The sequence below is a fragment of the Somniosus microcephalus genome, unplaced genomic scaffold (assembly GCF_052327205.1).
Source record: "Somniosus microcephalus isolate GS21.2 unplaced genomic scaffold, FLI_Smic_1.0 unresolved_chr1, whole genome shotgun sequence".
Taxonomy (NCBI): Eukaryota; Metazoa; Chordata; class Chondrichthyes; order Squaliformes; family Somniosidae; genus Somniosus; species Somniosus microcephalus.
Window position 1 is genome coordinate 40698544 of NW_028225179.1, and position 20781 is coordinate 40719324.

Sequence of the window (20781 nt, forward strand, 5' to 3'; positions counted from 1 at the left end):
ATTGGGGCGTATGGGACATGTGGCCCAGGAAGAGTGGTGGTAGCAGAGCACACTTAGCAGTTTAAGTGGCTGAAAGTGAATGTTAGATTAAGGAAATACCGCAGGAAAATTATAATGAAATTGAAGGGGGAAAGTAAAGGAGAGCTATTGATTGTGGAAGGAAGAAAAGTGTGTGTTATGTTTCGGTTTGGAGCCGAAGTTGCTGCGGCCAGAATGCAGATTATTAATCACTATACGAGCACGGCACCACACATCAACAACTGGAGCTCTGCAAAGTATCGCATGGCACTGCTTAGGAAACATGGATTTTTGATGAAGAGTCCAAAATCAGCACCGCCAGAAATACAGAAGCGGTGAAATTCAACGGAGGCCTCGCAGCCACTGGAGCCTTCATCCAGAATGGGAACTGGTGCAGGCACAGTTACATTTAAAAGAATTGTAGCCTTTTCACACGAGAAGAAACTCACCCCTGGAGATTCTATAAAAATAGGCCCCGCTGGGAATCGAACCCAGGATCTCCTGTTTACTAGACAGACGCTTTGACCAGCTAAGGCACGGGACCGAATGCTGGCACAATTTCTCGCCCCCACTCACTGATGTCACTGTCTTCTGGACTCTCAGGCCGTTTCTTATTTCTCCAGCTCTCTTGTCCATTCCGCCATATGTCCCATTGCTCTCTGTATCTCCCGCTTAATTTATCTCAGTGTCAATCTGTGAGGTGATTCTGAATGATTACCCTATGTTTGTGTCTTACCTATATATATAAATCGGTACTTCTGTCTGTCATTATGTCTGTCATTCTGTCTGTCATTCTGTCATCGCCTGTGCGTCTATCGGGCTATGCGCTCGAAAGTTACAGGGCGTACCTACGCGCGCGTTACCTCCAAAGAAAGCTTACGTTTCAGAGACGGTTTTAAGCATATTTACTTTTCAGTCGGACGAAAAGTGTTCGCGCCTTATGCAAAAAACCTTCAAAATTAAACTCATTATCTGCTAGCATTGATTGACTGACATCAAGGTTCCACCAATCCTGTTCCGTCACGATTGACCAATCCTACAGTACGGTCCCCTGATGGTTGGCCAATTGGTGTGTGTGTGGGTGGGACTATTCGTTTTCATCTCGGGGATGTGGCAGCCATTCTTTCACTAAGCTTCCTGCTCAAATGACTTCAACTTCCAGCTATAACGACTTTCAAAGTTAGTATCTCTTTTAAAAGGAACATAAGATTTACCAAAAACGTTTTATAAGTACTTTCACTTTCATTTTTCAACCTTTTAAAAGGTAGACATACAGGGACACAGACAGGGCCCTATGCCTGCCACTCGATTTAAAATGTTGCCCAGCACCAGATTCACAAAGGGACACAGACAGGGCCCCAAAGCCATAAGTAGTTTCACTTTCATTTTGCAAGCTTTTAAAAGGTAGACAGACAGGGACACACACAGGGCCCTAAAGCCTGCCACTCGATTTAAAATGTTGCCCAGCACCAGATTCACAAAGGGACACAGACAGGGCCCCAAAGCCTGGCACTCGATTTAAACCGCCTGCCCCAAAACAGCCCCGGCAACGCCGGGCTCCCCAGCTAGTATGAAATAAATGGGGGGATCAGACAACTCTTCCTCTGACACTGGGGAACAAATAAGCCAACAGTTATACCACGATATTGTTTACTGTGATGCAGCAAATACAATATTCCAGCTTAAAAGTTTCAGTTTCAATTCTGTGCAAAAGAAACTGTGACTCCAACGTGTTTCCAATAGCCTGCCTTTTAATCTGACGTCACAATCGCCACCATTGCACCTCAAGGTGATTCATAACTAATAAGCAGAGAAGTCAAGCACTGAAAGGGTATTTGTAGAAAGGGTTGTGAGACTGTGGAATGCACTGGTCCAGCAAGCAGCAGATTTAAAACAAGGTTTAAAAACCGGCAGCCTGTGGGAGGAAGGGGGCAGAGAGGCAAGAGAGACACAGGAAAGATCAACTTGGAAACTATTGACCCCGAATCTACTTTAAATCCCCCCACTGTATTTAAACACATTTAATGTCAGATTCACAAATTGATGCATGTGAGCAATATAGGACATTTATCGCTGTCTCTGGTCTAAAATAACTGCTTTATTATTTGATCCCACCCGCTGCGTTTAGGCTCTACCCTGAATATTTATCTCCGACCTAGAATCAGTTTGTAATCTGGAGACAAGGTTTCTGCAGCCGGCGGGCATGGAGCAGAGGCTGTGGCTGATCTGTGTCATGTGGGAGCAGAACACAATGTTTCTGCTGTTTATTTTCATTACCCTGCAGAATATTCCATACTGTTCTCAACATCTTACATACCGTTAAATATCGGAAGTTTTCTTTTATTGTAATGATCGCTGCGATTCTTCTGGACTTGCTGAATTTGCAGCAAATTAAATATCACGAAACCGTTATCGCCAACAATAAACAGGGTCAGCGATTTGAGAACTTAGTATCTTGGAGCCGATATTTTCGCGGCTGCGATGGCCGAGTGGTTAAGGCGTTGGACTTGAAATCCAATGGGGTTTCCCCGCGCAGGTCCGAGCCCTGCTCGCAGCGGGCTATCTCATTATGTTAATTAACTACTTCAAATAATTTATTTTCTTCAATCTGCTCCCTCTTGGAGGATTTTGGAATTTTCAATGCCGGTTTTAAGGAAACTAAAGGATTGCCGAGACAACTGGATCACTTACTTCAAGAAGGTTTGCTGACCGAATTCCAAAAGTTATCTGCAGATTGTCTGGAAGCTCCAGATAAGGAGGCCTCGACAGTCTCTGAGGTACCTTCCCATACACTCGCTGCTGTCCGGTAGCATCAGTCTGTGTAACCGTGGGAGAGAGAGAATGGAAAGTCACTGGAAGGCTTGTTTCTGTCAGCAGCAATGGTACAAGAGCAGCCATTCTAAAGTGAAAAGCAGAACACATTCCAGGAGACAGTCCAGGAGACAGACAAACGGAGTGGAGATCTGGAAGACTGACCAGAAAAAAAACAAGGAGGACACCAACTCATAATTCATCTCTCCCTCTCCCGAAGCAGAAGAATTGAACATTCTGAGTTTTGAGTTGCACCACTGAGGTTGTACAAGTCTCTCTCTGTAAAACTTGTATTATTATGTCAATAAAACGATTTGTTTGAAAAGTTTGAAGCTTCATTTCCCAAGGAATTTTCTGAATCGGGCTGCATTGGTTCCGAAGGCCGGCTCTGCTTTCGCAGAGCTTGATTGTCGGGAGGTCTCGCAGGTCTAAATGTATCGACTGGTTTCAAAGCACCAACTCAGATTGGGGCGTATGGGACATGTGGCCCAGGAAGAGTGGTGGTAGCAGAGCACACTTAGCAGTTTAAGTGGCTGAAAGTGAATGTTAGATTAAGGAAATACCGCAGGAAAATTATAATGAAATTGAAGGGGGAAAGTAAAGGAGAGCTATTGATTGTGGAAGGAAGAAAAGTCTGCGTTATGTTTCGGTTTGGAGCCGAAGTTGCTGCGGCCAGAATGCAGATTATTAATCACTATACGAGCACGGCACCACACATCAACAACTGGAGCTCTGCAAAGTATCGCATGGCACTGCTTAGGAAACATGGATTTTTGATGAAGAGTCCAAAATCAGCACCGCCAGAAATACAGAAGCGGTGAAATTCAACGGAGGCCTCGCAGCCACTGGAGCCTTCATCCAGAATGGGAACTGGTGCAGGCACAGTTACATTTAAAAGAATTGTAGCCTTTTCACACGAGAAGAAACTCACCCCTGGAGATTCTATAAAAATAGGCCCCGCTGGGAATCGAACCCAGGATCTCCTGTTTACTAGACAGACGCTTTGACCAGCTAAGCAACGGGACCGAATGCTGGCACAATTTCTCGCCCCCACTCACTGATGTCTATCAGCTTCCGGTCACTGTCTTCTGGACTCTCAGGCCGTTTCTTATTTCTCCAGCTCTCTTGTCCATTCCGCCATATGTCCCATTGCTCTCTGTATCTCCCGCTTAATTTATCTCACTGTCAATCTGTGAGGTGATTCTGAATGATTACCCTATGTTTGTGTCTTACCTATATATATAAATCGGTACTTCTGTCTGTCATTCTGTCTGTCATTCTGTCTGTCATTCTGTCATCGCCTGTGCGTCTGTCGGGCTATGCGCTCGAAAGTTACAGGGCGTACCTACGCGCGCGTTACCTCCAAAGAAAGCTTACGCTTCAGAGACGGTTTTAAGCGTATTTACTTTTCAGTCGGACGAAAAGTGTTCGCGCCTTATGCAAAAAACCTTCAGCAAAAAACCTTCAAAATTAAACTCATTATCTGCTAGCATTGATTGACTGACATCAAGGTTCCACCAATCCTGTTCCGTCACGATTGACCAATCCTACAGTACGGTCCCCTGATGGTTGGCCAATCGGTGTGTGTGTGGTTGGGACTATTCGTTTTCATCTCGGGGATGTGGCAGCCATTCTTTCACTAAGCTTCCAGCTCAAATGACTTCAGCTTCCAGCTATAACGACTTTCAAAGTTAGTATCTCTTTTAAAAGTAACATAAGATTTACCAAAAACGTTTTATAAGTACTTTCACTTTCATTTTCCAACCTTTTAAAAGGTAGACATACAGGGACACAGACAGGGCCCTAAGCCTGCCACTCGATTTAAAATGTTGCCCAGCACCAGATTCACAAAGGGACACAGACAGGGCCCCAAAGCCATAAGTAGTTTCACTTTCATTTTGCAAGCTTTTAAAAAGTAGACAGACAGGGACACACACAGGGCCCTAAAGCCTGCCACTCGATTTAAAATGTTGCCCAGCACCAGATTCACAAAGGGACACAGACAGGGCCCCAAAGCCTGGCACTCGATTTAAACCGCCTGCCCCAAAACAGCCCCGGCAACGCCGGGCTCCCCAGCTAGTATGAAATAAATGGGGGGATCAGACAACTCTTCCTCTGACACTGGGGAACAAATAAGCCAACGGTTATACCACGATATTGTTTACTGTGATGCAGCAAATACAATATTCCAGCTTAAAAGTTTCAGTTTCAATTCTGTGCAAAAGAAACTTTGACTCCAACGTGTTTCCAATAGCCTGCCTTTTAATCTGACGTCACAATCGCCACCATTGCACCTCAAGGTGATTCATAACTAATAAGCAGAGAAGTCAAGCACTGAAAGGGTATTTGTAGAAAGGGTTGTGAGACTGTGGAATGCACTGGTCCAGCAAGCAGCAGAATTAAAACAAGGTTTAAAAACCGGCAGCCTGTGGGAGGAAGGGGGCAGAGAGGCAAGAGAGACCCAGGAAAGATCAACTTGGAAACTATTGACCCCGAATCTACTTTAAATCCCCCCACTGTATTTAAACCCATTTAATGTCAGATTCACAAATTGATGCATGTGAGCAATATCGGACATTTATCGCTGTCTCTGGTCTAAAATAACTGCTTTATTATTTGATCCCACCCGCTGCGTTTAGGCTCTACCCTGAATATTTATCTCCGACCTAGAATCAGTTTGTAATCTGGAGACAAGGTTTCTGCAGCCGGCGGGCAGGGAGCAGAGGCTGTGGCTGATCTGTGTCATGTGGGAGCAGAACACAATGTTTCTGCTGTTTATTTTCATTACCCTGCAGAATATTCCATACTGTTCTCAACATCTTACATACCGTTAAATATCGGAAGTTTTCTTTTATTGTAATGATCGCTGCGATTCTTCTGGACTTGCTGAATTTGCAGCAAATTAAATATCACGAAACCGTCATCGCCAACAATAAACAGGGTCAGCGATTTGAGAACTTAGTATCTTGGAGCCGATATTTTCGCGGCTGCGATGGCCGAGTGGTTAAGGCGTTGGACTTGAAATCCAATGGGGTTTCCCCGCGCAGGTTCGAGCCCTGTTCGCAGCGGGCTATCTCATTTTGATAATTAACTACTTCAAATAATTTATTTTCTTCAATCTGCTCCCTCTTGGAGGATTTTGGAATTTTCAATGCCGGTTTTAAGGAAACTAAAGGATTGCCGAGACAACTGGATCACTTACTTCAAGAAGGTTTGCTGACCGAATTCCAAAAGTTATCTGCAGATTGTCTGGAAGCTCCAGATAAGGAGGCCTCGACAGTCTCTGAGGTAACTTCCCATACACTCGCTGCTGTCCGGTAGCATCAGTCTGTGTAACCGTGGGAGAGAGAGAATGGAAAGTCACTGGAAGGCTTGTTTCTGTCAGCAGCAATGGTACAAGAGCAGCCATTCTAAAGTGAAAAGCAGAACACAGTCCAGGAGACAGACAAACGGAGTGGAGATCTGGAAGACTGACCAGAAAAAAAACAAGGAGGACACCAACTCATAATTCATCTCTCCCTCTCCCGAAGCAGAAGAATTGAACATTCTGAGTTTTGAGTTGCACCACTGAGGTTGTACAAGTCTCTCTCTGTAAAACTTGTATTATTATGTCAATAAAACGATTTGTTTGAAAAGTTTGAAGCTTCATTTCCCAAGGAATTTTCTGAATCGGGCTGCATTGGTTCCGAAGGCCGGCTCTGCTTTCGCAGAGCTTGATTGTCGGGAGGTCTCGCAGGTCTAAATGTATCGACTGGTTTCAAAGCACCAACTCAGATTGGGGCGTATGGGACATGTGGCCCAGGAAGAGTGGTGGTAGCAGAGCACACTTAGCAGTTTAAGTGGCTGAAAGTGAATGTTAGATTAAGGAAATACCGCAGGAAAATTATAATGAAATTGAAGGGGGAAAGTAAAGGAGAGCTATTGATTGTGGAAGGAAGAAAAGTCTGCGTTATGTTTCGGTTTGGAGCCGAAGTTGCTGCGGCCAGAATGCAGATTATTAATCACTATACGAGCACGGCACCACACATCAACAACTGGAGCTCTGCAAAGTATCGCATGGCACTGCTTAGGAAACATGGATTTTTGATGAAGAGTCCAAAATCAGCACCGCCAGAAATACAGAAGCGGTGAAATTCAACGGAGGCCTCGCAGCCACTGGAGCCTTCATCCAGAATGGGAACTGGTGCAGGCACAGTTACATTTAAAAGAATTGTAGCCTTTTCACACGAGAAGAAACTCACCCCTGGAGATTCTATAAAAATAGGCCCCGCTGGGAATCGAACCCAGGATCTCCTGTTTACTTGACAGACGCTTTGACCAGCTAAGGCACGGGATCGAATGCTGGCACAATTTCTCGCCCCCACTCACTGATGTCTATCAGCTTCCGGTCACTGTCTTCTGGACTCTCAGGCCGTTTCTTATTTCTCCAGCTCTCTTGTCCATTCCGCCATATGTCCCATTGCTCTCTGTATCTCCCGCTTAATTTATCTCAGTGTCAATCTATGAGGTGATTCTGAATGATTACCCTATGTTTGTGTCTTATCTATATATATAAATCGGTACTTCTGTCTGTCATTCTGTCTGTCATTCTGTCTGTCATTCTGTCATCGCCTGTGCGTCTGTCGGGCTATGCGCTCGAAAGTTACAGGGCGTACCTACGCGCGCGTTACCTCCAAAGAAAGCTTACGCTTCAGAGACGGTTTTAAGCGTATTTACTTTTCAGTCGGACGAAAAGTGTTCGCGCCTTATGCAAAAAACCTTCAGCAAAAAACCTTCAAAATTAAACTCATTATCTGCTAGCATTGATTGACTGACATCAAGGTTCCACCAATCCTGTTCCGTCACGATTGACCAATCCTACAGTACGGCCCCCTGATGGTTGGCCAATCGGTGTGTGTGTGGGCGGGACTATTCGTTTTCATCTCGGGGATGTGGCAGCCATTCTTTCACTAAGCTTCCAGCTCAAATGACTTCAGCTTCCAGCTTTAACGACTTTCAAAGTTAGTATCTCTTTTAAAAATAACATAAGATTTACCAAAAACGTTTTATAAGTACTTTCACTTTCATTTTTCAACCTTTCAAAAGGTAGACATACAGGGACACAGACAGGGCCCTAAGCCTGCCACTCGATTTAAAATGTTGCCCAGCACCAGATTCACAAAGGGACACAGACAGGGCCCCAAAGCCATAAGTAGTTTCACTTTCATTTTGCAAGCTTTTAAAAGGTAGACAGACAGGGACACACACAGGGCCCTAAAGCCTGCCACTCGATTTAAAATGTTGCCCAGCACCAGATTCACAAAGGGACACAGACAGGGCCCCAAAGCCTGGCACTCGATTTAAACCGCCTGCCCCAAAACAGCCCCAGCAACGCCGGGCTCCCCAGCTAGTATGAAATAAATGGGGGGATCAGACAACTCTTCCTCTGACACTGGGGAACAAATAAGCCAACAGTTATACCACGATATTGTTTACTGTGATGCAGCAAATACAATATTCCAGCTTAAAAGTTTCAGTTTCAATTCTGTGCAAAAGAAACTGTGACTCCAACGTGTTTCCAATAGCCTGCCTTTTAATCTGACGTCACAATCGCCACCATTGCACCTCAAGGTGATTCATAACTAATAAGCAGAGAAGTCAAGCACTGAAAGGGTATTTGTAGAAAGGGTTGTGAGACTGTGGAATGCAGTGGTCCAGCAAGCAGCAGATTTAAAACAAGGTTTAAAAACCGGCAGCCTGTGGGAGGAAGGGGGCAGAGAGGCAAGAGAGACACAGGAAACATCAACTTGGAAACTATTGACCCCGAATCTACTTTAAATCCCCCCACTGTATTTAAACCCATTTAATGTCAGATTCACAAATTGATGCATGTGAGCAATATAGGACATTTATCGCTGTCTCTGGTCTAAAATAACTGCTTTATTATTTGATCCCACCCGCTGCGTTTAGGCTCTACCCTGAATATTTATCTCCGACCTAGAATCAGTTTGTAATCTGGAGACAAGGTTTCTGCAGCCGGCGGGCAGGGAGCAGAGGCTGTGGCTGATCTGTGTCATGTGGGAGCAGAACACAATGTTTCTGCTGTTTATTTTCATTATCCTGCAGAATATTCCATACTGTTCTCAACATCTTACATACCGTTAAATATCGGAAGTTTTCTTTTATTGTAATGATCGCTGCGATTCTTCTGGACTTGCTGAATTTGCAGCAAATTAAATATCACGAAACCGTCATCGCCAACAATAAACAGGGTCAGCGATTTGAGAACTTAGTATCTTGGAACCAACATTTTCGCGGCTGCGATGGCCGAGTGGTTAAGGCGTTGAACTTGAAATCCAATGGGGTTTCCCCGCGCAGATTCGAGCCCTGCTCGCAGCGGGCTATCTCATTATGATAATTAACTACTTCAAATAATTTATTTTCTTCAATCTGCTCCCTCTTGGAGGATTTTGGAATTTTCAATGCCGGTTTTAAGGAAACTAAAGGATTGCCGAGACAACTGGATCACTTACTTCAAGAAGGTTTGCTGACCGAATTCCAAAAGTTATCTGCAGATTGTCTGGAAGCTCCAGATAAGGAGGCCTCGACAGTCTCTGAGGTACCTTCCCATACACTCGCTGCTGTCCGGTAGCATCAGTCTGTGTAACCGTGGGAGAGAGAGAATGGAAAGTCACTGGAAGGCTTGTTTCTGTCAGCAGCAATGGTACAAGAGCAGCCATTCTAAAGTGAAAAGCAGAACACATTCCAGGAGACAGTCCAGGAGACAGACAAACGGAGTGGAGATCTGGAAGACTGACCAGAAAAAAAACAAGGAGGACACCAACTCATAATTCATCTCTCCCTCTCCCGAAGCAGAAGAATTGAATATTCTGAGTTTTGAGTTGCACCACTGAGGTTGTACAAGTCTCTCTCTGTAAAACTTGTATTATTATGTCAATAAAACGATTTGTTTGAAAAGTTTGAAGCTTCATTTCCCAAGGAATTTTCTGAATCGGGCTGCATTGGTTCCGAAGGCCGGCTCTGCTTTCGCAGAGCTTGACTGTCGGGTGGTCTCGCAGGTCTAAATGTATTGACTGGTTTCAAAGCACCAACTCAGATTGGGGCGTATGGGACATGTGGCCCAGGAAGAGTGGTGGTAGCAGAGCACACTTAGCAGTTTAAGTGGCTGAAAGTGAATGTTAGATTAAGGAAATACCGCAGGAAAATTATAATGAAATTGAAGGGGGAAAGTAAAGGAGAGCTATTGATTGTGGAAGGAAGAAAAGTCTGCGTTATGTTTCGGTTTGGAGCCGAAGTTGCTGCGGCCAGAATGCAGATTATTAATCACTATACGAGCACGGCACCACACATCAACAACTGGAGCTCTGCAAAGTATCGCATGGCACTGCTTAGGAAACATGGATTTTTGATGAAGAGTCCAAAATCAGCACCGCCAGAAATACAGAAGCGGTGAAATTCAACGGAGGCCTCGCAGCCACTGGAGCCTTCATCCAGAATGGGAACTGGTGCAGGCACAGTTAAATTTAAAAGAATTGTAGCCTTTTCACACGAGAAGAAACTCACCCCTGGAGATTCTATAAAAATAGGCCGCGCTGGGAATTGAACCCAGGATCTCCTGTTTACTAGACAGACGCTTTGACCAGCTAAGCCACGGGACCGAATGCTGGCACAATTTCTCGCCCCCACTCACTGATGTCTATCAGCTTCTGGTCACTGTCTTCTGGACTCTCAGGCCGTTTCTTATTTCTCCAGCTCTCTTGTCCATTCCGCCATATGTCCCATTGCTCTCTGTATCTCCCGCTTAATTTATCTCAGTGTCAATCTGTGAGGTGATTCTGAATGATTACCCTATGTTTGTGTCTTACCTATATATATAAATCGGTACTTCTGTCTGTCATTCTGTCTGTCATTCTGTCTGTCATTCTGTCATCGCCTGTGCGTCTATCGGGCTATGCGCTCGAAAGTTACAGGGCGTACCTACGCGCGCGTTACCTCCAAAGAAAGCTTACGCTTCAGAGACGGTTTTAAGCGTATTTACTTTTCAGTCGGACGAAAAGTGTTCGCGCCTTATGCAAAAAACCTTCAGCAAAAAACCTTCAAAATTAAACTCATTATCTGCTAGCATTGATTGACTGACATCAAGGTTCCACCAATCCTGTTCCGTCACGATTGACCAATCCTACAGTACGGTCCCCTGATGGTTGGCCAATCGGTGTGTGTGTGGGCGGGACTATTCGTTTTCATCTCGGGGATGTGGCAGCCATTCTTTCACTAAGCTTCCAGCTCAAATGACTTCAGCTTCCAGCTATAACGACTTTCAAAGTTAGTATCTCTTTTAAAAGTAACATAAGATTTACCAAAAACGTTTTATAAGTACTTTCACTTTCATTTTCCAACCTTTTAAAAGGTAGACATACAGGGACACAGACAGGGCCCTAAGCCTGCCACTCGATTTAAAATGTTGCCCAGCACCAGATTCACAAAGGGACACAGACAGGGCCCCAAAGCCTGGCACTCGATTTAAACCGCCTGCCCCAAAACAGCCCCGGCAACGCCGGGCTCCCCAGCTAGTATGAAATAAATGGGGGGATCAGACAACTCTTCCTCTGACACTGGGGAACAAATAAGCCAACAGTTATACCACGATATTGTTTACTGTGATGCAGCAAATACAATATTCCAGCTTAAAAGTTTCAGTTTCAATTCTGTGCAAAAGAAACTGTGACTCCAACGTGTTTCCAATAGCCTGCCTTTTAATCTGATGTCACAATCGCCACCATTGCACCTCAAGGTGATTCATAACTAATAAGCAGAGAAGTCAAGCACTGAAAGGGTATTTGTAGAAAGGGTTGTGAGACTGTGGAATGCACTGGTCCAGCAAGCAGCAGATTTAAAACAAGGTTTAAAAACCGGCAGCCTGTGGGAGGAAGGGGGCAGAGAGGCAAGAGAGACCCAGGAAAGATCAACTTGGAACCTATTGACCCCGAATCTACTTTAAATCCCCCCACTGTATTTAAACCCATTTAATGTCAGATTCACAAATTGATGCATGTGAGCAATATAGGACATTTATCGCTGTCTCTGGTCTAAAATAACTGCTTTATTATTTGATCCCACCCGCTGCGTCTAGGCTCTACCCTGAATATTTATCTCCGACCTAGAATCAGTTTGTAATCTGGAGACAAGGTTTCTGCAGCCGGCGGGCAGGGAGCAGAGGCTGTGGCTGATCTGTGTCATGTGGGAGCAGAACACAATGTTTCTGCTGTTTATTTTCATTACCCTGCAGAATATTCCATACTGTTCTCAACATCTTACATACCGTTAAATATCGGAAGTTTTCTTTTATTGTAATGATCGCTGCGATTCTTCTGGACTTGCTGAATTTGCAGCAAATTAAATATCACGAAACCGTCATCGCCAACAATAAACAGGGTCAGCGATTTGAGAACTTAGTATCTTGGAGTCGACATTTTCGCGGCTGCGATGGCCGAGTGGTTAAGGCTTTGGGCTTGAAATCCAATGGGGTTTTCCCGCGCAGGTTTCGAGCCCTGCTCGCAGCGGGCTATCTCATTATGATAATTAACTACTTCAAATAATTTATTTTCTTCAATCTGCTCCCTCTTGGAGGATTTTGGAATTTTCAATGCCGGTTTTAAGGAAACTAAAGGATTGCCGAGACAACTGGATCACTTACTTCAAGAAGGTTTGCTGACCGAATTCCAAAAGTTATCTGCAGATTGTCTGGAAGCTCCAGATAAGGAGGCCTCGACAGTCTCTGAGGTACCTTCCCATACACTCGCTGCTGTCCGGTAGCATCAGTCTGTGTAACCGTGGGAGAGAGAGAATGGAAAGTCACTGGAAGGCTTGTTTCTGTCAGCAGCAATGGTACAAGAGCAGCCATTCTAAAGTGAAAAGCAGAACACATTCCAGGAGACAGTCCAGGAGACAGACAAACGGAGTGGAGATCTGGAAGACTGACCAGAAAAAAAACAAGGAGGACACCAACTCATAATTCATCTCTCCCTCTCCCGAAGCAGAAGAATTGAATATTCTGAGTTTTGAGTTGCACCACTGAGGTTGTACAAGTCTCTCTCTGTAAAACTTGTATTATTATGTCAATAAAACGATTTGTTTGAAAAGTTTGAAGCTTCATTTCCCAAGGAATTTTCTGAATCGGGCTGCATTGGTTCCGAAGGCCGGCTCTGCTTTCGCAGAGCTTGACTGTCGGGTGGTCTCGCAGGTCTAAATGTATTGACTGGTTTCAAAGCACCAACTCAGATTGGGGCGTATGGGACATGTGGCCCAGGAAGAGTGGTGGTAGCAGAGCACACTTAGCAGTTTAAGTGGCTGAAAGTGAATGTTAGATTAAGGAAATACCGCAGGAAAATTATAATGAAATTGAAGGGGGAAAGTAAAGGAGAGCTATTGATTGTGGAAGGAAGAAAAGTCTGCGTTATGTTTCGGTTTGGAGCCGAAGTTGCTGCGGCCAGAATGCAGATTATTAATCACTATACGAGCACGGCACCACACATCAACAACTGGAGCTCTGCAAAGTATCGCATGGCACTGCTTAGGAAACATGGATTTTTGATGAAGAGTCCAAAATCAGCACCGCCAGAAATACAGAAGCGGTGAAATTCAACGGAGGCCTCGCAGCCACTGGAGCCTTCATCCAGAATGGGAACTGGTGCAGGCACAGTTAAATTTAAAAGAATTGTAGCCTTTTCACACGAGAAGAAACTCACCCCTGGAGATTCTATAAAAATAGGCCCCGCTGGGAATTGAACCCAGGATCTCCTGTTTACTAGACAGACGCTTTGACCAGCTAAGCCACGGGACCGAATGCTGGCACAATTTCTCGCCCCCACTCACTGATGTCTATCAGCTTCTGGTCACTGTCTTCTGGACTCTCAGGCCGTTTCTTATTTCTCCAGCTCTCTTGTCCATTCCGCCATATGTCCCATTGCTCTCTGTATCTCCCGCTTAATTTATCTCAGTGTCAATCTGTGAGGTGATTCTGAATGATTACCCTATGTTTGTGTCTTACCTATATATATAAATCGGTACTTCTGTCTGTCATTCTGTCTGTCATTCTGTCTGTCATTCTGTCATCGCCTGTGCGTCTATCGGGATATGCGCTCGAAAGTTACAGGGCGTACCTACGCGCGCGTTACCTCCAAAGAAAGCTTACGCTTCAGAGACGGTTTTAAGCGTATTTACTTTTCAGTCGGACGAAAAGTGTTCGCGCCTTATGCAAAAAACCTTCAGCAAAAAACCTTCAAAATTAAACTCATTATCTGCTAGCATTGATTGACTGACATCAAGGTTCCACCAATCCTGTTCCGTCACGATTGACCAATCCTACAGTACGGTCCCCTGATGGTTGGCCAATCGGTGTGTGTGTGGGCGGGACTATTCGTTTTCATCTCGGGGATGTGGCAGCCATTCTTTCACTAAGCTTCCAGCTCAAATGACTTCAGCTTCCAGCTATAACGACTTTCAAAGTTAGTATCTCTTTTAAAAGTAACATAAGATTTACCAAAAACGTTTTATAAGTACTTTCACTTTCATTTTCCAACCTTTTAAAAGGTAGACATACAGGGACACAGACAGGGCCCTAAGCCTGCCACTCGATTTAAAATGTTGCCCAGCACCAGATTCACAAAGGGACACAGACAGGGCCCCAAAGCCTGGCACTCGATTTAAACCGCCTGCCCCAAAACAGCCCCGGCAACGCCGGGCTCCCCAGCTAGTATGAAATAAATGGGGGGATCAGACAACTCTTCCTCTGACACTGGGGAACAAATAAGCCAACAGTTATACCACGATATTGTTTACTGTGATGCAGCAAATACAATATTCCAGCTTAAAAGTTTCAGTTTCAATTCTGTGCAAAAGAAACTGTGACTCCAACGTGTTTCCAATAGCCTGCCTTTTAATCTGATGTCACAATCGCCACCATTGCACCTCAAGGTGATTCATAACTAATAAGCAGAGAAGTCAAGCACTGAAAGGGTATTTGTAGAAAGGGTTGTGAGACTGTGGAATGCACTGGTCCAGCAAGCAGCAGATTTAAAACAAGGTTTAAAAACCGGCAGCCTGTGGGAGGAAGGGGGCAGAGAGGCAAGAGAGACCCAGGAAAGATCAACTTGGAACCTATTGACCCCGAATCTACTTTAAATCCCCCCACTGTATTTAAACCCATTTAATGTCAGATTCACAAATTGATGCATGTGAGCAATATAGGACATTTATCGCTGTCTCTGGTCTAAAATAACTGCTTTATTATTTGATCCCACCCGCTGCGTCTAGGCTCTACCCTGAATATTTATCTCCGACCTAGAATCAGTTTGTAATCTGGAGACAAGGTTTCTGCAGCCGGCGGGCAGGGAGCAGAGGCTGTGGCTGATCTGTGTCATGTGGGAGCAGAACACAATGTTTCTGCTGTTTATTTTCATTACCCTGCAGAATATTCCATACTGTTCTCAACATCTTACATACCGTTAAATATCGGAAGTTTTCTTTTATTGTAATGATCGCTGCGATTCTTCTGGACTTGCTGAATTTGCAGCAAATTAAATATCACGAAACCGTCATCGCCAACAATAAACAGGGTCAGCGATTTGAGAACTTAGTATCTTGGAGTCGACATTTTCGCGGCTGCGATGGCCGAGTGGTTAAGGCTTTGGGCATGAAATCCAATGGGGTTTCCCCGCGCAGGTTTCGAGCCCTGCTCGCAGCGGGCTATCTCATTATGATAATTAACTACTTCAAATAATTTATTTTCTTCAATCTGCTCCCTCTTGGAGGATTTTGGAATTTTCAATGCCGGTTTTAAGGAAACTAAAGGATTGCCGAGACAACTGGATCACTTACTTCAAGAAGGTTTGCTGACCGAATTCCAAAAGTTATCTGCAGATTGTCTGGAAGCTCCAGATAAGGAGGCCTCGACAGTCTCTGAGGTACCTTCCCATACACTCGCTGCTGTCCGGTAGCATCAGTCTGTGTAACCGTGGGAGAGAGAGAATGGAAAGTCACTGGAAGGCTTGTTTCTGTCAGCAGCAATGGTACAAGAGCAGCCATTCTAAAGTGAAAAGCAGAACACATTCCAGGAGACAGTCCAGGAGACAGACAAACGGAGTGGAGATCTGGAAGACTGACCAGAAAAAAAACAAGGAGGACACCAACTCATAATTCATCTCTCCCTCTCCCGAAGCAGAAGAATTGAATATTCTGAGTTTTGAGTTGCACCACTGAGGTTGTACAAGTCTCTCTCTGTAAAACTTGTATTATTATGTCAATAAAACGATTTGTTTGAAAAGTTTGAAGCTTCATTTCCCAAGGAATTTTCTGAATCGGGCTGCATTGGTTCCGAAGTCCGGCTCTGCTTTCGCAGAGCTTGACTGTCGGGTGGTCTCGCAGGTCTAAATGTATTGACTGGTTTCAAAGCACCAACTCAGATTGGGGCGTATGGGACATGTGGCCCAGGAAGAGTGGTGGTAGCAGAGCACACTTAGCAGTTTAAGTGGCTGAAAGTGAATGTTAGATTAAGGAAATACCGCAGGAAAATTATAATGAAATTGAAGGGGGAAAGTAAAGGAGAGCTATTGATTGTGGAAGGAAGAAAAGTCTGCGTTATGTTTCGGTTTGGAGCCGAAGTTGCTGCGGCCAGAATGCAGATTATTAATCACTATACGAGCACGGCACCACACATCAACAACTGGAGCTCTGCAAAGTATCGCATGGCACTGCTTAGGAAACATGGATTTTTGATGAAGAGTCCAAAATCAGCACCGCCAGAAATACAGAAGCGGTGAAATTCAACGGAGGCCTCGCAGCCACTGGAGCCTTCATCCAGAATGGGAACTGGTGCAGGCACAGTTAAATTTAAAAGAATTGTAGCCTTTTCACACGAGAAGAAACTCACCCCTGGAGATTCTATAAAAATAGGCCCCGCTGGGAATTGAACCCAGGATCTCCTGTTTACTAGACAGACGCTTTGACCAGCTAAGCCACGGGACCGAATGCTGGCACAATTTCTCGCCCCCACTCCCTGATGTCTATCAGCTTCTGGTCACTGTCTTCTGGACTCTCAGGCCGTTTCTTATTTCTCCAGCTCTCTTGTCCATTCCGCCATATGTCCCATTGCTCTCTGTATCTCCCGCTTAATTTATCTCAGTGTCAATCTGTGAGGTGATTCTGAATGATTACCCTATGTTTGTGTCTTACCTATATATATAAATCGGTACTTCTGTCTGTCATTCTGTCTGTCATTCTGTCTGTCATTCTGTCATCGCCTGTGCGTCTATCGGGCTATGCGCTCGAAAGTTACAGGGCGTACCTACGCGCGCGTTACCTCCAAAGAAAGCTTACGCTTCAGAGACGGTTTTAAGCGTATTTACTTTTCAGTCGGACGAAAAGTGTTCGCGCCTTATGCAAAAAACCTTCAGCAAAAAACCTTCAAAATTAAACTCATTATCTGCTAGCATTGATTGACTGACATCAAGGTTCCACCAATCCTGTTCCGTCACGATTGACCAATCCTACAGTACGGTCCCCTGATGGTTGGCCAATCGGTGTGTGTGTGGGCGGGACTATTCGTTTTCATCTCGGGGATGTGGCAGCCATTCTTTCACTAAGCTTCCAGCTCAAATGACTTCAGCTTCCAGCTATAACGACTTTCAAAGTTAGTATCTCTTTTAAAAGTAACATAAGATTTACCAAAAACGTTTTATAAGTACTTTCACTTTCATTTTCCAACCTTTTAAAAGGTAGACATACAGGGACACAGACAGGGCCCTAAGCCTGCCACTCGATTTAAAATGTTGCCCAGCACCAGAGTCACAAAGGGACACAGACAGGGCCCCAAAGCCTGGCACTCGATTTAAACCGCCTGCCCCAAAACAGCCCCGGCAACGCCGGGCTCCCCAGCTAGTATGAAATAAATGGGGGGATCAGACAACTCTTCCTCTGACACTGGGGAACAAATAAGCCAACAGTTATACCACGATATTGTTTACTGTGATGCAGCAAATACAATATTCCAGCTTAAAAGTTTCAGTTTCAATTCTGTGCAAAAGAAACTGTGACTCCAACGTGTTTCCAATAGCCTGCCTTTTAATCTGACGTCACAATCGCCACCATTGCACCTCAAGGTGATTCATAACTAATAAGCAGAGAAGTCAAGCACTGAAAGGGTATTTGTAGAAAGGGTTGTGAGACTGTGGAATGCACTGGTCCAGCAAGCAGCAGATTTAAAACAAGGTTTAAAAACCGGCAGCCTGTGGGAGGAAGGGGGCAGAGAGGCAAGAGAGACCCAGGAAAGATCAACTTGGAACCTATTGACCCCGAATCTACTTTAAATCCCCCCACTGTATTTAAACCCATTTAATGTCAGATTCACAAATTGATGCATGTGAGCAATATAGGACATTTATCGCTGTCTCTGGTCTAAAATAACTGCTTTATTATTTGATCCCACCCGCTGCGTCTAGGCTCTACCCTGAATATTTATCTCCGACCTAGAATCAGTTTGTAATCTGGAGACAAGGTTTCTGCAGCCGGCGGGCAGGGAGCAGAGGCTGTGGCTGATCTGTGTCATGTGGGAGCAGAACACAATGTTTCTGCTGTTTATTTTCATTACCCTGCAGAATATTCCATACTGTTCTCAACATCTTACATACCGTTAAATATCGGAAGTTTTCTTTTATTGTAATGATCGCTGCGATTCTTCTGGACTTGCTGAATTTGCAGCAAATTAAATATCACGAAACCGTCATCGCCAACAATAAACAGGGTCAGCGATTTGAGAACTTAGTATCTTGGAGCCGACATTTTCGCGGCTGCGATGGCCGAGTGGTTAAGGCGTTGGACTTGAAATCCAATGGGGTTTCCCCGCGCAGGTTTGAGCCCTGCTCGCAGCGGGCTATCTCATTATGATAATTAACTACTTCAAATAATTTATTTTCTTCAATCTGCTCCCTCTTGGAGGATTTTGGAATTTTCAATGCCGGTTTTAAGGAAACTAAAGGATTGCCGAGACAACTGGATCACTTACTTCAAGAAGGTTTGCTGACCGAATTCCAAAAGTTATCTGCAGATTGTCTGGAAGCTCCAGATAAGGAGGCCTCGACAGTCTCTGAGGTACCTTCCCATACACTCGCTGCTGTCCGGTAGCATCAGTCTGTGTAACCGTGGGAGAGAGAGAATGGAAAGTCACTGGAAGGCTTGTTTCTGTCAGCAGCAATGGTACAAGAGCAGCCATTCTAAAGTGAAAAGCAGAACACATTCCAGGAGACAGTCCAGGAGACAGACAAACGGAGTGGAGATCTGGAAGACTGACCAGAAAAAAAACAAGGAGGACACCAACTCATAATTCATCTCTCCCTCTCCCGAAGCAGAAGAATTGAACATTCTGAGTTTTGAGTTGCACCACTGAGGTTGTACAAGTCTCTCTCTGTAAAACTTGTATTATTATGTCAATAAAACGATTTGTTTGAAAAGTTTGAAGCTTCATTTCCCAAGGAATTTTCTGAATCGGGCTGCATTGGTTCCGAAGGCCGGCTCTGCTTTCGCAGAGCTTGACTGTCGGGTGGTCTCGCAGGTCTAAATGTATTGACTGGTTTCAAAGCACCAACTCAGATTGGGGCGTATGGGACATGTGGCCCAGGAAGAGTGGTGGTAGCAGAGCACACTTAGCAGTTTAAGTGGCTGAAAGTGAATGTTAGATTAAGGAAATACCGCAGGAAAATTATAATGAAATTGAAGGGGGAAAGTAAAGGAGAGCTATTGATTGTGGAAGGAAGAAAAGTCTGCGTTATGTTTCGGTTTGGAGCCGAAGTTGCTGCGGCCAGAATGCAGATTATTAATCACTATACGAGCACGGCACCACACATCAACAACTGGAGCTCTGCAAAGTATCGCATGGCACTGCTTAGGAAACATGGATTTTTGATGAAGAGTCCAAAATCAGCACCGCCAGAAATACAGAAGCGGTGAAATTCAACGGAGGCCTCGCAGCCACTGGAGCCTTCATCCAGAATGGGAACTGGTGCAGGCAGAGTTACATTTAAAAGAATTGTAGCCTTTTCACACGAGAAGAAACTCACCCCTGGAGATTCTATAAAAATAGGCCCCGCTGGGAATCGAACCCAGGATCTCCTGTTTACTAGACAGACGCTTTGACCAGCTAAGCCACGGGACCGAATGCTGGCACAATTTCTCGCCCCCACTCACTGATGTCACTGTCTTCTGGACTCTCAGGCCGTTTCTTATTTCTCCAGCTCTCTTGTCCATTCCGCCATATGTCCCATTGCTCTCTGTATCTCCCGCTTAATTTATCTCAGTGTCAATCTGTGAGGTGATTCTGAATGATTACCCTATGTTTGTGTCTTACCTATATATATAAATCGGTACTTCTGTCTGTCATTATGTCTGTCATTCTGTCTGTCATTCTGTCATCGCCTGTGCGTCTATCGGGCTATGCGCTCGAAAGTTACAGGGCGTACCTACGCGCGCGTTACCTCCAAAGAAAGCTTACGCTTCAGAGACGGTTTTAAGCATATTTACTTTTCAGTCGGACGAAAAGTGTTCGCGCCTTATGCAAAAAACCTTCAAAATTAAACTCATTATCTGCTAGCATTGATTGACTGACATCAAGGTTCCACCAATCCTGTTCCGTCACGATTGACCAATCCTACAGTACGGTCCCCTGATGGTTGGCCAATTGGTGTGTGTGTGGGTGGGACTATTCGTTTTCATCTCGGGGATGTGGCAGCCATTCTTTCACTAAGCTTCCAGCTCAAATGACTTCAACTTCCAGCTATAACGACTTTCAAAGTTAGTATCTCTTTTAAAAGTAACATAAGATTTACCAAAAACGTTTTATAAGTACTTTCACTTTCATTTTTCAACCTTTTAAAAGGTAGACATACAGGGACACAGACAGGGCCC

The 20781-nt window shown here is 44.7% G+C and overlaps 12 non-coding genes across 12 annotated transcripts; 6 read left to right on the forward strand and 6 right to left on the reverse strand.

The window, feature by feature from the left end:
* Positions 1–488: 488 nt before the first annotated feature.
* Positions 489–562, reverse strand: trnat-agu (transfer RNA threonine (anticodon AGU)). The gene has a single exon. It is a non-coding gene; the product is annotated as a tRNA-Thr (tRNA).
* Positions 563–2493: 1931 nt separating this feature from the next.
* Positions 2494–2575, forward strand: trnas-uga (transfer RNA serine (anticodon UGA)). The gene has a single exon. It is a non-coding gene; the product is annotated as a tRNA-Ser (tRNA).
* A 1206-nt stretch (positions 2576–3781) lies between these two features.
* Positions 3782–3855, reverse strand: trnat-agu (transfer RNA threonine (anticodon AGU)). The gene has a single exon. It is a non-coding gene; the product is annotated as a tRNA-Thr (tRNA).
* Positions 3856–5815: 1960 nt separating this feature from the next.
* trnas-uga (transfer RNA serine (anticodon UGA)) lies at positions 5816–5897 on the forward strand. Its single transcript has one exon. It is a non-coding gene; the product is annotated as a tRNA-Ser (tRNA).
* Positions 5898–9125: 3228 nt separating this feature from the next.
* trnas-uga (transfer RNA serine (anticodon UGA)) lies at positions 9126–9207 on the forward strand. Its single transcript has one exon. It is a non-coding gene; the product is annotated as a tRNA-Ser (tRNA).
* A 1206-nt stretch (positions 9208–10413) lies between these two features.
* On the reverse strand, positions 10414–10487 carry trnat-agu (transfer RNA threonine (anticodon AGU)). Its single transcript has one exon. It is a non-coding gene; the product is annotated as a tRNA-Thr (tRNA).
* Positions 10488–12306: 1819 nt separating this feature from the next.
* On the forward strand, positions 12307–12389 carry trnas-uga (transfer RNA serine (anticodon UGA)). The gene has a single exon. It is a non-coding gene; the product is annotated as a tRNA-Ser (tRNA).
* Positions 12390–13595: 1206 nt separating this feature from the next.
* On the reverse strand, positions 13596–13669 carry trnat-agu (transfer RNA threonine (anticodon AGU)). Its single transcript has one exon. It is a non-coding gene; the product is annotated as a tRNA-Thr (tRNA).
* Positions 13670–15488: 1819 nt separating this feature from the next.
* On the forward strand, positions 15489–15571 carry trnas-uga (transfer RNA serine (anticodon UGA)). Its single transcript has one exon. It is a non-coding gene; the product is annotated as a tRNA-Ser (tRNA).
* Positions 15572–16777: 1206 nt separating this feature from the next.
* trnat-agu (transfer RNA threonine (anticodon AGU)) lies at positions 16778–16851 on the reverse strand. Its single transcript has one exon. It is a non-coding gene; the product is annotated as a tRNA-Thr (tRNA).
* A 1819-nt stretch (positions 16852–18670) lies between these two features.
* On the forward strand, positions 18671–18752 carry trnas-uga (transfer RNA serine (anticodon UGA)). Its single transcript has one exon. It is a non-coding gene; the product is annotated as a tRNA-Ser (tRNA).
* A 1206-nt stretch (positions 18753–19958) lies between these two features.
* trnat-agu (transfer RNA threonine (anticodon AGU)) lies at positions 19959–20032 on the reverse strand. Its single transcript has one exon. It is a non-coding gene; the product is annotated as a tRNA-Thr (tRNA).
* Between the last annotated feature and the right edge of the window lie 749 nt (positions 20033–20781).